Source organism: Alexandromys fortis, unplaced genomic scaffold, assembly GCF_014885135.2.
Source record: "Alexandromys fortis isolate MF-2015 unplaced genomic scaffold, M_Fortis_MF-2015_v1.1 scaffold_183, whole genome shotgun sequence".
NCBI lineage: Eukaryota > Metazoa > Chordata > Mammalia > Rodentia > Cricetidae > Alexandromys > Alexandromys fortis.
The window spans coordinates 1,893,019-1,909,482 of NW_026068079.1; the positions used below are offsets into that span (position 1 = coordinate 1,893,019).

General features: G+C 37.9%; 1 pseudogene; it reads right to left on the reverse strand.

The window, feature by feature from the left end:
- Nucleotides 1-1,191: 1,191 nt before the first annotated feature.
- On the reverse strand, nucleotides 1,192-16,035 carry LOC126488383 (dynein light chain roadblock-type 1-like; annotated as a pseudogene).
- Between the last annotated feature and the right edge of the window lie 429 nt (nucleotides 16,036-16,464).

The following is a 16,464-nucleotide window of genomic DNA, read 5'->3' on the forward strand; positions in this document are numbered from 1 at the left end:
TTGGGAGAGGGGACGTCGTCCTCTAAGATTGCTTCAAGCTGACATGGGGGCGATGTTCTCCTTAGGGGCTCCTGTGAAAGCAAATGATGGTAAAATTCCCAAATTAACCTTTGACCTAAGAAAATTATAACTAGTCCCTGAGCGCTTTGAGAAGGTCCGGCCAGAGTGTTGTCAAAAATGTGCACCATTCGAAATTGTCTTGTGCAGTTGGTACCAAAAAACAGGTCTCATATTAGCGCGTAAAAAAGAGAAAAAGAAAAAAAATATTCATGACGTCATAAAAACCAGGTTGAGTTGATGTTGTGGGGCCCCATCTTCATCCTGGAAACTTCAAAAATTACTGTAGGAGAATTTGTTGCTTGTTATGGGAAATTTAGACAATAACAACAAGGACATATACTGACATATAAAGAAAGACAAAGATACGAGGAAAAGCAAAAAAAAAAAAAGTTCATCAAGTATATAATTAGCCTGAACCTTTTTTAAATTTTTTTTAGTCACCCTTGTCTTGTTAAACAAAGTTTTGTTCTCTTTCTGCAGAACTTTAAACTGATTCTTGAGAAGATCATTGTCATGTTTAATCGTTTGTAGATGTTCAACCTCTGCCTTAAGAATCCTGGATTTATCTCCAATAGTTTTTAGATGTTCAACCTCTGCCTTAAGTATCTTGGACTTGTCTCTTAAAGACTCTATCAGACTTTTGTCGTTAAACCACTTAATACCAAGGAAAACTACTAATCCCAGAAGGATCCATAGATGTGGGGTGCTAGACACCTCTTGTAGGATCTCCCACATGGCACACTCAAAAAGGTTATTGAAGTTGGGAACGGTGATATTGTCAGACATTTTATTTATAAAAGGAAAAAAAAAATTTTTACCTGTAATGACTGGTTCCTGCCAGAGGTGGCGAAAGAGTCCACTTGAATCCACATGGAGAGTTGATCTGAAATAAACCTCAAGACCGAAATTTATTCAAAGTGACCCCTTCGGGGCCAAATGTGGCGGTTTGTGTTGTAAAACCGCAAATATTTAAGCTTCCCTGTTCAGTTCCAAACGTCAAGGCAGAGAGGGAGGGGTTAACTCCTCTGGCGCTGCGAGAGGAACAAAGCGCTGGCTGCGAGCCGCAGCAGCCTAGGACCGGTGTGGGGGAGGTGCGCTGTTGTTGCTAGGAACAAAGCGGTGCCTGCGGACCTAAAGCGGGCGGGCGGGCGAGCAAGCAGGCGCTGTGGCGATCCCGTCCGGGGCCGCGATCACGTCCAGGGCCGCGCGGCTGCGGGCGGGGGAGTTGGCGGCCGTGCGTGGCTGACCGCGTCCACCCAGGACCTGCTGTGGGCTGCGGGCTAACGAACAGCGGGGGCAAATGGGCCCCACGTTGGGCGCCAAATGCGGTGGATGGATTAATAAGTACCAATGATACTAGGTATTTGAACAAGTTTAATAACAAAACCAGACTCACGAAACCAAGGTTCCAGCGGAGTAGCCGGCGGAGACAGGAAGGGGCGCGCAGCATCTGCGCACCCTATTTATCAGTAAACATACGCCCGAGGGCAGCCTGCCCCCAAGGGGAGGGCTTATCCCTACAAGACTGCATGTGCAATTTCCAACATTGCCTCACATGACTTCTCTAGAAGTTAATGTCATTGCTCAAACCTTCTTCTTCCTAGAATTCTGGAACATATTCCTTTTGTTATTGTCCTAGCTGTCTGGCTACCCATTCTGTTCCTTGTCTTGGATGGGTCTTGTTGCCAAACTAACTTTCATAATATTGTATATTCCCACCAGCAGTATTAGCTTGTTGTTTGTCTTTTTAGCTATAGTCATCAGAATGGTGATTCTGGGCCATCTCACTGGTTTTAGTTTGTGTTTTGGTGATGTCTACTAATGCTGAGCACATTTCTGGAAGCATGTTAAAAACCTGGGCTGTATTTTTCAAATCATGTGTGAATTCTTCCTGGCAACTTGTGGCACTATTCATCTTTAAGTTGTGAAGGTCTCTATGTTCCCTAAATACAAATGTTGCCAGTCCTATACACTGTAAGTATTTTCTCACTGTCTGTAGTTTTCTTTCCATTTTCTAATAGTATCTTGTGAAGAATACATATATTGACAATGATGTATCAATTTCCTTTCTTATGTGAGTCATAACTTTTGAGTCATATCTAAGATACTTTTCTATTCAGGTAATTAAGATCTTATTTATAAATTTTCTTTTAAAATAGCTTACACCTTGTTCAAGTCATGGCCTCTAAAACTTTTTAACTTTGAATTTCAATGTATAGATCTGTGATATATTTATGTTTAATCTTTGTATAATATGTGAGATTAAGACTCATTCATTGTTTTTAATTGAGTACTCATGAATTTGGAAAATCAAAATACAGGATCAAGTTAAAACAAAATAAATATTAAAATTTAAGCTGGAGAGAGAAACAAATGAAAGAATGAAGGAATAGGAAAGGAGGTGAGAAGGAGGGAAGGAGAAATGAGAGGGGAACAGGAAGAAGAGGGGAGTGGAAGGAAAAATAGAGAAAGGAGAAGAAAAGAAGGGGGAGAGGATGTAGACTGGTGGTCCAGAGGTGAATGTACATAATAAGAGTGGTGATTGTGACACTGGCCTACCGGCTTTAGAATATTCCAAAGGTCTTATTCCTGACACAGAAATCTTAAGTTGTTTCACTAGACTCACTTGTGGAAATAGGGCAAAGGGGCACTTACTTGTGTTTCTGAGTTGAGGGCTAGATCCTTTATGCATGTTTCAGAAACAAATTTCCTTAACCAATTTTCACTATGTGTTATCAACCCCATTCATTAGAATATGTTGTATTTTCTTTAGCACCAGACTCTTCCTTTTGGGAATAGTGAAAATAGTATTGACCACTTCAATTTGCTTGAGTTATTCAATAACAACATCTTCATATACCTTGCACAAATGTCTTGAAAATAATAAAAAATACAAATATTTATTTCTCATTTTTTTCTTATCGTTAAAGTAATCATTGTAAATGTCAAGGTTATTACACTAAATATAATACTATGACAGTTATGCATATGGTAACAGTTGTAATTATTATTTTAGTATGTTTTATAATAACTTAATAACTCCATTCACAAATCGACTCTCATCCTGGTACTCCTACAGATGACATCCAAATTTACTAACAGATGGCATGAATCTCATCAAAATAAATAACAATTATTTGCTGATATTTCACCTGAAATATAACTTATGACTTAATATCAGACTTTCTGTCAAACACCACAGCTTAATCCCACTGTATTACTAATACTTATAACTTAAAGGTGAATAGATGCACAGACTCAACAATACATGCTAAGCTTTCCCAAGTATTTTTCCTGCTAATTTATAAATCATAACATTTTTTATGCTAGATGGCTGACTAGAATGAGAATTATAGCATCATGAATATTAGAATGGGACAGAGATCTCACGCCACTTGTTGATCTTAATGGAAACAAATTCTTACAGAGGAATTGCATAGACTTGTTTTTTCGAGACAGGGTTTCTCTGTGGTTTTGGAGCCTGTCCTGGAACTAGCTCTTGTAGACCAGGCTGATCTCGAACTCACAGAGATCCAGGAAAACACCTGACATAGACTTTGGGGTCCCATGTGTTAACATTTCTGTGCACCTGCCTGCACCCATGCATGTACACACACACATACACACAGAAAGAGGCAGCGGAGAGAGAGCATCAAATGCTTACCCACCCTCCCAGCACAGCCTCATATCCCCTAGTGTAGTCCACAGAGTTATTTTGGGGAAGCTTGGAGTCAGCCCAAGAATCTTCTCTAAACACTCATTACCAATTCTAGGATGAGCTCATAGGAACTCACCACCGGCCATTAAGTGATTCCCTCAGCATTTTACATTTGGAACCACCATCCTGATCCATGGAAAGTTTTTAATGGAAATTAGATTATGGCTGGAAACATTTGGGCTGCTAGATGAAAGAGAAATTAGTGTATTTAATAAATACTCAGCTTTGTGGCTTTCAGCTACAGTCCATGTTTCATCTTCCATCAGAAAGGGAATGTATTCAGCACCTTCAAAATGCCAGTGCAGTTAGCCTCAGAGAAAAGGTGTAGTCCATGTTCTCCCGAAAATACAATATAAGACCTCAGAAATGCATGAAAAAGTATTTTGTTTAGAAAAAACTAAGATAAATGCTACACAAACCTTAGCTTTCACTTCATGTCAAACTTTAGTATTCTGTTCTCAAGAAAGACTATTTTACTGGAATTAGTAAAGTTTTTGGTACTTGTGTAAGTTCTCTGAGAATTTCATACAATGTGATTTTATCATCTTCAATGGCCTTCCCCAACTCATTTTCTGATTGACCCAATTATCAGCACATCAAAATTTGTGTTCGTTAGTTAGTTAGTTAGTTAGTTAGTTAGTTAGTTAGTTAGTTTGTTTGTTTGCAGACATATTAGAATCAATTTTGGTGCTACCCAAATATTTTTGGATGTATGGCTTTTCTTAGGAGCATGGTTAACTTACCAGGGCATACTCTTAGAGAAAACCAATTATCCCTGTCCCATCATCCAACAACTGCCAACAGTTGGGCCACTAAGAATGGAACTTCATACCTTACTCCCCTCTCTATGTTTGGATTTGATCTGGCTTGGGCTAACACAGATCTTGTGCATGCTATCACAACCAATGTGAGTTGAGAAGTCATTCACCATCTGTGGTTTTTAAACTCTTCCTGAATCCTCTCTATAATGATCCCTAATCTTTTCTTTGGAAAGAAGGGATATACATATACATATGCATATACATATACATCATATACATATGTGTTTTGTGTATACATATACATATGTGTGTATGTATATACATATATATGTACATATATATACATACTGTGCTCATTTAGCAAAATACTAATAATAGATTCACCCCTAGGGACTATGAGCTCTTCAGTCATAGTAATTAGTGTAGAACTTAAATGCTATCAGAATTTAGTTGGTTGGTTACTTCCACAATGATTTACCACTATTGTTCCATTGGAAATGTCTTGCAAAACCAGTTTTTACTGTACTTCTCAGGGTTCACATTTGGGTAAGATTAGTGATTATTTTTGTTCTCCAGCAGCATGTATAATACCTCCCAGTACTATGAAGAATTAGTAAAGAAATTGACACCCAACACCTAAATTCAATCCTGTCTTGGATGTTTTCAGTGGATAATGTTTTACCAAAAGACTGTACAGAGGACTCTATGTACATGAACATGGATTGGGCACCTCCCTGAGAAACACTGAGGAGGGAGTATAAAGATGCTAGCTACCATGGGGTTTCAACAAATGCTCCTTACTTCATTTTGTTGTTGTTGTTGTATTTTGGTTTTTGTCTGTGTATAAGTGTGTGTGAGAGTATACGTCTGAGTATATGTGTGTGATGTGTATGTGAATGTGGAGTGTGTGTGTGTAAAAGTGTGTGTGGTGTGTATATGAGTGTGTTGTGTGTATGTGTATGTATGTGTGTGTGATATTTGTTAGTTTGCTTGTTTGTTTAACTAGAAATCAGTATCAGGTCTAACACACAACTAACAAACCCTCAAATCCACATCCCCAGCCCCAGCACCAAAAACTAAATTCATTATTGACTTTAGTAATGAGTTCCAAAGATGTCTATAAAATAAGATTTAATTCTAAAAGCAAATGGCATTAAATAATTTTTTGGAAGACTCTCATGTGTGAAGTAAAGCAATATTTTATTCAGCTAACTATTGAATAATGAATAATGAATAAAGTCTACTTTTGGGCTAAGTACGAAAACAAGTGTGTGAAAGGATAAGGAAGCTCTTTGGATGGACAGATGTTCAAATTACAAAAAGACAGACTCATAGTTGTACAGTGCTGTTCTTGACTTGTCATGGCAGAAATAATAAGGAAAAATGGGAAAATGGGAACATAATTTTAGGCAGAGACTGCTCATTCATTTCCCAGCTTCCCAGACCCAAAATAACCACACATAAACTATATTGATTATAACACTACTTGGCCAATAGTTTAGGCATATTCCTGGCTAACTCTTACATCTTAAATTAACCAATTCCTATTGTTTTTTATTTTACCACAAGGCTAGTGGTTTACTAGTATGGTTCCCAGGCATCTTTCTCCTTTGGCTGCTACATGGCATCTTTCTGACTCTGCCTTCTTTTATCTTCTATCTCTGCTTAGAATTCCCACCTTCCCCTATTCTATGCTGCCATAGGCCCAAAGCAGCTTCTTTTATAATCAACCTAATAAAACATATTTACATCATACAGAGGGGAATCCCACACTACTCTCCTTTTCTGTCTAAATAAAAAAAAAATGTTTTAACTTTAACATAGTAAAATTACATATAACAAAACTCTAAAATTGACAGAGACATCTTGCTGCCTGAACAGCCACACAGAGTTCTTCATTGGGGCATCCATCTTCAGCTTACAGGCCCATTATATCCAGCAGACCATGAAGCAAGAAATTTCAAAGACAGTTCCACCTATATTGGCTGTTTGTCAGTCACTTTCTTTTGGCCCTGAAGAATGTCCAGCAGACTCTTTCATGAAGCAGGAACCCTGGAGGATTGCTTCATTTTTAGGCAAGTACAGTAGTCATTTTTCTGTGGGTCTTGCATGTCCGGTTCATACAGCATAACATCAAGCAGTCAAGGCAAAAGCAGTTTCTTTCCCAAATGGTTAACAAACTCCATAAGGAGACTTTTCAATATCCATCATCCTCTTGAAGTAGATTGGTGCTGCCAGGAACAGATGAGTCTCATTGTCATGAAGAGTATTAAGTTTTTTAAACATTTTAAATATCATATTCTGTTAGTCTTTGAAAGGTTTGAAGAATAACTATCCATATGAAATATATCTCGGTACATCTAGGAAATCTAACTAGTATGACTATAAGCTTGAATATTATAGATGACTATCTATTAACCTATATTTTTAAATTACATTTTAAATGACCTACACAAACACGATACCTTAATCAAGAGCAGAAATATACATGTAACAAAATTGACCTTAAATTTGTATCAATAGACCAAGATCTATACCAAGGCAAAGTATTCATCTCTATAGCATATCCCCATTTAAATGTAAACAAATACTTATAAACAATCACTTAGGGAATTTGGGCATAGTTATCTCCAAATTGTTTCCTGCTTTTTTGTTTTAGATGAAATAATTTTTTAGGGTTCATGGAAACCTTTTGGTGGGTCCTGTTCCCAAAATCAGGTTGATCATATTGTCAAATTTCATATAAAAAGAAAGCATAAGGAGTAAAACTTGTCCAGTAAACACATGACACAGAACAGGAACCATTCCTGTTCTGGTCTGACATCTGACATCTGTATCTGCTCCTTGGGTTTCTGTGCAGATAGCCAAGAGTAAAACAGTTCAAATAGGATTGCCATTAATGCTTAGGTGATGGAAAGACTGAAATTTGGAAATTAGAGGATGGCTCATAAAGACATAGCTTTTAAACTGAGCTGGAAAGAAAGGGAAAATGTAAAGGCACAAGTTAAATTCTTCTGAGTATACTCCCATGAGCAAATTCAGGTGAGATCACAGATCTGAACTTTAACCAACAAATGTCTAAAGTCATTGGCTGCATTTAGCTTTCTAGAGACATTCCAAGAATGTCAAATAAAAATCATTATTGATGAAGAAAACATCAACTTAGTGGCAAATTAATCTGTTAAAAGCTAAGCAGAGAACCCATCACATAAACAGATTTTTGGTGACCTTTGATTGTTGTCAAGTTTTATGTTTCTCCAGAAGTTTCTGTCTTCCCATTTGGACATGCTGGCAGTAACTTCAAGACTTCAACCAAAGGAAGCAACTGTCCAGACCTCATTATGCTGCTATTTCAATGAAATATCACAAAGGAAAATAGAGAATTGACAGCAAATAAATTACAGAAACAGAAACACATTCATCAGTCAGCAAGCTGCTCATTTTTTATGTTCTGTCTTACAGTTATCCAGCCAAAGTATTTGCATCTCACTGACATTAGGCCCATTGCCTATTAGAAAGAACCAGGATAAAGAAGCAGCCAAGGCAGTTAGTTCATAGCCTTTCATTCTCTCGCTGCAAAAACTACTATCCAAGACCTCATATATATCAAAGAATCAAGGACCTGCTTTTTAGCATGAGAGCACAATAGTCCAGTGTGGAAAACTTATTTTCCTTCTCTTTTTAAAGTTATTTCTGTTTATGTATTTTTATTCAACATGAAAATAAAGGATGTTCAATAAGTACTAACAAGAATGCCTAGAGTGTTAGGATTCTGAACATAAAAAATTGGAACACACAGAAAAGAAATGGCCAACAATAGAGATATGGCTCTTGGATTGCATGTAAAAAGAAAGGAAAATGAGACATAACAAAACAAGACAAATCAAACAGAATGCTAGGTCATTAAACATGCATTTGCATGGATCACACTAACTAGGAAGCAGTGAAGGCTTAAACACAGGTCTGGTGCTGTGGCTAGAGGCCTGGTCTTAGGATCTCCACACCTTGATGTGGGACAATGAGTACCAAAGTGATTAAAGATATTTGGTTTAGAGTCAGGGAGAACTGAATTGAAACCACCTTAAGGCAAATCAATGCAAGTTTCTTAAAATCATAAGCTTTTATTCTCTGAGAATAGCACCACCTATTCCATACCACCTCCACAAATATCATGTAACTTAATGTCACACAATGTGGCGTTTACTACAGTGTCCAGCACACAGCAAAACACCAACTTAATTAATCATTTGTAGCGCCTTGTGTTCACAAATAACAACTAGGAAAACCAGGAATGTTAAACACACAGTGTTGCCTCTTCAGAAAGAAAGATGTATAACATATTTTTTGCCCAGAAATAATAACCTGGTAACTTTTGCTTTATGTTTGTGTCGAGATCATACCAAAACCCCCAGACCATTGTCTTGAGCCTGTTTTCAGTTAGCCTGTAGACCCCATCTTTATGGAAGATGCCATTGTTATTTTGCAAATAGTTTCAATGTAGTCATATCCTAAGCTTTGCTGTGCATGTGGGATTGAGTTAATTATCATCAGGAAACATTTTTCCAGATTGTAATGTGTCTAAAATAAACTATTTAGGTTCAGACTCTGGAGGTATTAACCCGCACTGCTTACTGATTTGTGTTGAATCAAACTACCTTCTTGCCTCTTACACCTCAACACTCTACTGGCCTTGGTGGTCAGAGAAACACCAGAAATAATTAATAAATATTATTGGCGAAGGTGAAGGTGAGATGTTCCCTTAGCTTATTTAGTGAACAGGTTAAATGGATTAGCTTCTTTTTTCTTCTTAAGAATTGTAACTGCTTCTCTAAGAGCACAGTGAGAACCAGCAAGCATGTGCATGATTGTGTGCACGCACATGCACGTGTGTGTGTCCACTAAGGCCAGAGGAGGCATCATATCTCTGAAACAGGAGTTATACTTGTGAGCCCCCTGACATCAGTGCAGGAACCAAACTCTTGTCCTCTCTCCAAGACCTGGATGTGCTTTTGACCACCGAGCATCTCTCAAGCCATTGCTATAAATATCTTGATTAAAGAGCCAGTAGCATACATTTAGTCCACTAAAGCTCCACTAAAGCTAAAAAAAAAAATCATGTCTGCCAAGGATTTATCACAAGAAGTAATGCATAATTCACTAGGAGAATAAAATTATAAGGCATAGACTTAAACATGTGAGCAAATAAAGAGAAAACAAATGAATGTCTTAACAAAAGACTAAATTCAGGTAGCAAAATTCAGATGTATCCATGCTAAAATTCTCACCAAATTAACAATAACAGGAAATTCTACCCAGTGATTAGAAATCAAAAGTATACTCAGTTGACTTAGAAAAGTCTCATTGAGTGTAGAGTTTGCTGTGCATGCATGAAGACCCCAGTGCAGATCCCAAGGAACCACATAATAGCTACACATGGCAGTATGAGTCTGCAACCCTGAAACGGGTGGGTCTCAAAGTCTCATTAAGTGGCAAACCAGCCTAGCCAAAAAGATGAGCTTCAGTGATAGATTATCTCTAAAAAGATAAAGTGGAAAACCACTGGCCTACACACACACACACACACACACACACACATACACACACACACACACACACACACACAGAAGCAAGCCTACTCAATGGTAAACATGTATATTTAGATTTGTGAATGGTGTTTGTGACCAAACTTAGGGTCCTGTACACATCCAGGAAAATAATACACGATTGACATAAAATGCATTTTGTTAAAACCAAGTAAACTAAAGGGATATGCCCAGATAATTAATTTATTTGATGTCCTAAATATGTAATATGATGATAATAATAAACAAGAAATAAAACAGCAGAATTGTCATTTCATATTTAGGGATCATAAGATCTTCAGTCTACATAATCTAAGAAAAACTACAAGTAAAACCCAAAACAGGAAGTATGACCTCAGGAGTGTCCTTGAATATACAAAATACTATAGATCCCAGTGTACACACAACAGCAATGATAGTGAAATTCATAATAGCAGAGGTGCGGCAATCATTAGAGAAATGCAGAAATAATGATGACAGACTGTTTCATCACAGGGAAACTGGCTGCTATCTACGTGGGAAAGATGGTGCCTTCAGGGGAGTTCATATGATAGAGACACGTGCTCAGCCCTGAAGGCTTGAGTTCGAGTCCTTGAACCCAATAAGGTGGCAGGAGAGTACCAAGTCCTTAGAGTTGTTCTCTGACTTGTAGGTATTTGTTTGTATGTACACATGCATATGAAATAAAACAAAATATTAAAGATATAAAGGGCCAATGAAGAAACAAGGGAACATTTGCATATGGTTCATGGAAAATCAAACAGTTGTTATGAAAACCAATGCAGAGGTTTCTCAAGATGTCAAAGCTATAATCACCAGTCCAGTCCCACTCCAGTGCACACATTCAAACCAAATGCAACCAACGTGCTGCAGAGCTATTTCCCACTTGGAATAAAATTGTACTCTTTCCACCAGCCAAGGAAGAGGAACACATCAATATCCATCAGGTGCTAATTTCATAGAGAAAAAGGTGATACATACATATATAATTGACAACTATTTAGCCATAAACAAGAAAGCCTAGCAGAAAAGATTTAGAATGATTTTTATCACAATTAAGTGAAAAGGTCTGAGCTGATCTATCAGGTATGTTTAACCTGGCTGCAGATTATGCACACACGCTGTAGCATCTCTCGGTACTCCATCACTATGTACATCTTTTATGGACAAATTAAAAATGATGTATTAAATTATCAGAGAATTAGATTTTAAAATGGAGGGGGGGACTATATTTCTGAGAAAAAAGTAACATCTTTTCTCTCAAACATTGATAATTTATAGGAACCATTAGTAAAACTGCATCAGCTCTCCATTACAAAATGCAACATAAAACTAGTGAAAGGAAAAAATTGACAGGAGAGATATTTATTAAACGGAAAACTAGCAGAGTTAATAAGTAAGGAAAGCAATTATATAAGGTAAATGTTGAGGAAGGGTGGAGTCAGACAAAGAAGGGCCAAAGAGCACATGAAAAGATCATTATCCTCACTAGAATAATGGAAATGCAAATTGGGCCAACAATGGGCCAGCATTCCACACTAAAGGATTTGGCAGGCCTTACAGAATCTGTCAGTACCAACTGTTGGCAAAGCCCTGAGAAAGCTGGACCCCCAACCCTGCTAGTGGGAGTGTGGATGAGCACAGTCTCACAGGACAGCAAGTTGGCTGGGGGTGGTGAAATTTAGAATGTGCCGACCCCATGACCTGCAATTGTCCTCTAGAAAATCCTGTGCGTTGGAACTGAATGCTCACACTAGCACTGTCTTCAATGGAGATAAAATGGAAACAAATTTTATGTCTTCAGGGGGGAAATGTGAAAATAAATTATTATGTATTCATTCAATCTATTACACTAGAAAAAACTGAAACATCAATTAGCTACAGGTAAAATCTCAAAAACATAATGTTGAATTTTAAAGGAAAAACTTACTTTTTTGATTTATTTCTTTTATTTTTGAGATGAAAGTATAATTACATCATTTTCCCCTTCCCTTTCCTCCCACCAAAGCCTCCCATATATACCTCCTTGCTCTTTTACAAATTCATGGTCTCTATTCTCATTAGTTGCCATTACATAGATTTTTATGGATATGAATATACACATATATATGCATATATATATATAAACTGAGCAGGTTATATTAAAAATATGTACATATATATGTTACTTGTATGTATGTTTCCAGCACTGATCATTTGGCATTGTACTACCAATTGGTGTGCCATTCCTCCAGGAAAGACTATTTCTCCTGTTCTCAGAATTTCTTGGTTGAGTGTAGTTCTTTTGTGTTGTACAGGGTTGAGACCTGTCCATCTGCACTTCAGATGCAGGGCCTGAAGGCCCTTGATCTGGAGCTGACATCAATGCCTCTCCCTTGAGGACAAACTTTCATGATTCTAGAAGGAAATATGCAAAATACCGAAGGAAGCAGCCAACAGTCCTGCTTATAAACCACATCAATCAACAGCATGGCATGATAAGCTTCAGGTGCAGTAGTGGCATTCAGGCCTTAACTGTAACCAACAGCTCTCTAATGGGACTTAAAATCCTCTCAAATAAGAAAAACCATGCCTTGTACTGGAGAGAAATTTACATAACAACACACAGTAAAAAATTAGTATATAAAAGTATTTTTTAAAAATCCCTGAAATTATAATGTTATTATGGTGACATCTGATAATAAATATAGAGTGTGGAAGTCTCAAATCGTTGCTGTTAGTTGCTTCTGAGAAAGGGAGAACAGTAAAAGTAGAAAGATTTCATCATTGTTCACAATGATCAATGTCTTTAAATAAATAAGCAAATTGTGTTATATTTTAATTTCAAACTGTATAGTTATCAGAAGGCTCTAACATGAAAATCTGACTCTACTAGAATTTAAGTAGTAGAAAGACAAACTTCCCTGATTTTTGCTCATTTGTCTTTTTTCTCTCTCTTCTCAGATTACAGAAGTTATTAATCATTGTTGGTTCTACTGTTAAAGAGAGAATGAGAAATACAGAGGTGAATCAAATATTACCTGTTGCCAGGGACATCAAAATTTACCATCAGGAAAGTAATTGTAGGGCATCATATAAGTGCAGACTGCATAAAATTATGTACACAAACACACACACACAGAAAGAGAGAGAGAGAGAGAGAGAGAGAGAGAGAGAGAGAGAAAGGGGGAGAAGAGGGGGGAGGGAGGAAGAGAGGGAGAGGGAAAGAGAGAGAAACTGTGAATTATTACAACACTAATTTGCCAAACCTCTAGGGTTACAACCTCCAAGAGCAGAGATCAATCACCTATTTACCATGTTCCATCAATCCTCGACCTTTGCATATCTGTTTGACTTTAAGCCAGCACTATTCAAAGAAAAAAGAGGCTTTAAATAACCTTACTTGGCTGTCTTCAGTGGATTACCTAAATGTTCTCCAAATTTGCATTTATTTCTTCATCCAACAAATATTTAAAACTGTATTATGAGGTCCTCTATAAACGCTAGGTAACTCTCTTATTCTTCAAAAGTATCTTATGTGGTCAGTATTCTTGCTCCATTTTGTTGATAAGAAACTACAATGCAGAAGTTGAAGTATTTTATCCAAGGGCTCTAATTTGTTTTATCTGAAATTTAAACCCAGATTTGAATGCTCTCAATGTTCATCTCTTTTCATAGTCAGGACATGTGGGAATACAGTTGCTGAATCAGCTGCCCCAAATACTCTCATTCACAGACTCATCCCAGACACAGTGGAGAGAGTAAAAGATAAACAAGATGTGTCTGTTGTAGAAGATCATGGGATTCAGCATCAGCTTTATGTCATCCTCATCAGAGATATAAGAACTAGTGGGAAGTTATAATTAAGCTGTCCCACAATCCTCCAGGCCGAATAAGTCTGCTGCCTTTCATCTCTGCACATAAGTCTTCTATTCCAGGCTTTTGCAGTCCCTACCAGATTTCCACATCCTTTCTGTATCTGGGTGCCAAGAACTGATCATAGCCCTGCAGCGAGGGAAAGGCCAGCATTGTCTCACTCCAGCCAGAAGTCCTCATGTGTGGTGTAAGAGGATCCCCTTCTTGGTCCAGCCAGGAGGTCTCAGTGCAATTAATGTTGCTTGCAAGTCGTAAGAAGTCACACCTAAAACCTCAGTGTTGACGGCCAAGCACTGATGTGTTTTGCAGACATATTGGATAATTTCTCTGCATGTGTCTACATGTAGGGTCTGTTGATCTCATCTGAATAAGGAAGTGGGATCTGTGGAAACACCAAGAGACAGAGTAGGTAATGTGTCCTCCTAGCAGAGCAGGGGACGAAAAAGAAAGAAAGCTCAGTTCTTGGATTGCTCCTGTCTACTAAAATTTTGAGTTTAAGAAGGGCACATTTTATTCATGAATTGACTACCACATTGAAATAAAAAACAACCCACAATCCCCATAGGCTATACCAGATGTATTACAGGATAGCCTAGAGAAAAGTCAGCCACACATTCTTGGGAGTATAGGAGGCACAGCAGAGAGTCAGCTCCAGAGTCAGTTTTATAAAAGACAGCTACCATGGCTTCTTCTGTTAAGCCAACCTGTGTGGTGAGTGAAGAGAGAGACAAAGGATGGTGGAGATACTGTGGATACTTGTTGACAAAAGTTTCTGTCCCACCTGGTCCTGTAGCTGTTCAGCCCCAAAGAAACACACAGAAATCTACATTAATTATAAACTGCTTGGCCTATTAGCTCAGGCTTCTTAATAACTCTTTTTTCAGGTTTTGAAGTTGTTTTTAGTAAAAGAAAAAAGCAGGGTTTCTAAAGGTGACAAAGGTCAGAAGGAAGCTGGGTGTGGGCTTATCATAAGCTCTTACTCTGAAGCTTGGAAATGAGATCCAAGCTCTCCCAGGAACTGACTGGATGCCAGAGACATTCCTTGTTGGGGTGGGCAGAGCTATCCTTGATCAATGTCATGGTCTAGATGGGCTCTCAGGCAACCACCATGTACCCACTGACATGATTAACACTTACGCTTGGGGACATTAAATTAAGGAATGACATAGGAAGCTGAGATGGTGGATCCTAAATCACAATCAGGAAATGGTCTTTATCTGGTGCAACCATAGTTTCATTTTTCTCGGAACAAATTCGAAGGAAAGTAAGGTCATTCTGGGGGTCAATTTCACACACAGTGCTCCGTGCCTTCGAGATAAAGTTGTGCATGAGGTTGGCATATTGTGTAGCAGTGGTTTTCTCTATGGTGCTTCTGATGAGAATGCCTTCAGTGTTCACCACGATGATTCCCTGCACTCCTTTCTAGCTCTGAAGTCTCTTGAGTGTTTCCTCCACCTCTGCCATCTCAGACCGATTCAACAGCTCTGAGTTGCTGATGCTCAGTGAGGTCCCTGCCCTTCTATTTTTATTAACTCTTACATCTTAAATTAGCCCAAAATTCTTGTCTATGTTAGGCACATGACTTGGTACCTTTTATCAGTGAGGATTTCTCATCTTGCTTCCTCTAGATCTGGGTGATGACTGCAGACTGTGCCTTTCCTTTTCCCAGAATTCTCTTGTTCTTATTGCCCCTTCTATATTTCCTGTCTGACTACTGTCCAATCAGCATTTTATTGATGCAATACAACTGAGAAATCTTTACAGGGTACAAGACCATTGTGTCACAGCACCCTCCCCTTTTTTTCTAAAACAAGAACTCTGAATCTAATCTCCTTTGTTTAGCTTTTTTCCCAAATCATTATCCATAACAACTTATAATCAACATTCTAAACAAAGACAAACATCCATAATCCTATGGGGGTGTAGTTTTCCAAACTACTTCCTGCTGACTGGGGGCACTGATAATCTTATGGGGACCTAAAGAAGATTTGGATATGGTCAAGTCCTGACTGGAATATTCTGTGAAGCTGGACCATGTCAGCCAGCAGTCTTGAATCTGTTCTTTATGTAGAACTCAGACATTTGGGCCATCTGCTCCTACTGAAGGCTTTTCAGATGGACTTTCTAAAAAACCTGATTTTTCTTAACCCATAATGAATCCACAGCCTCTCATTTCCTGTGGAAACAAAAACAAAACTTTTTCTCCAAAGTAACATATCATTTGACTTAAATTTTGAAGTCAAGGCATTTTCAAAATATGTATGTTATATTAATACATCAGCATTTATAATCAAAAGTCTTTTAGCAGCTGTTGATCCTTCCTCAGCATTCAAACAATTCAAGGACAACACAATAACATACAATGTCCAGACTTTCTTTGTATTTTCCATCTTTACATGGCTTTATTTTAAACTCTTTTTTTTTCTTTTTAATCTTTGCTGGGTTTTGTTTTGTTTTGTTTTTTTTTTTTTTTGGTTGTTGTTGTTTT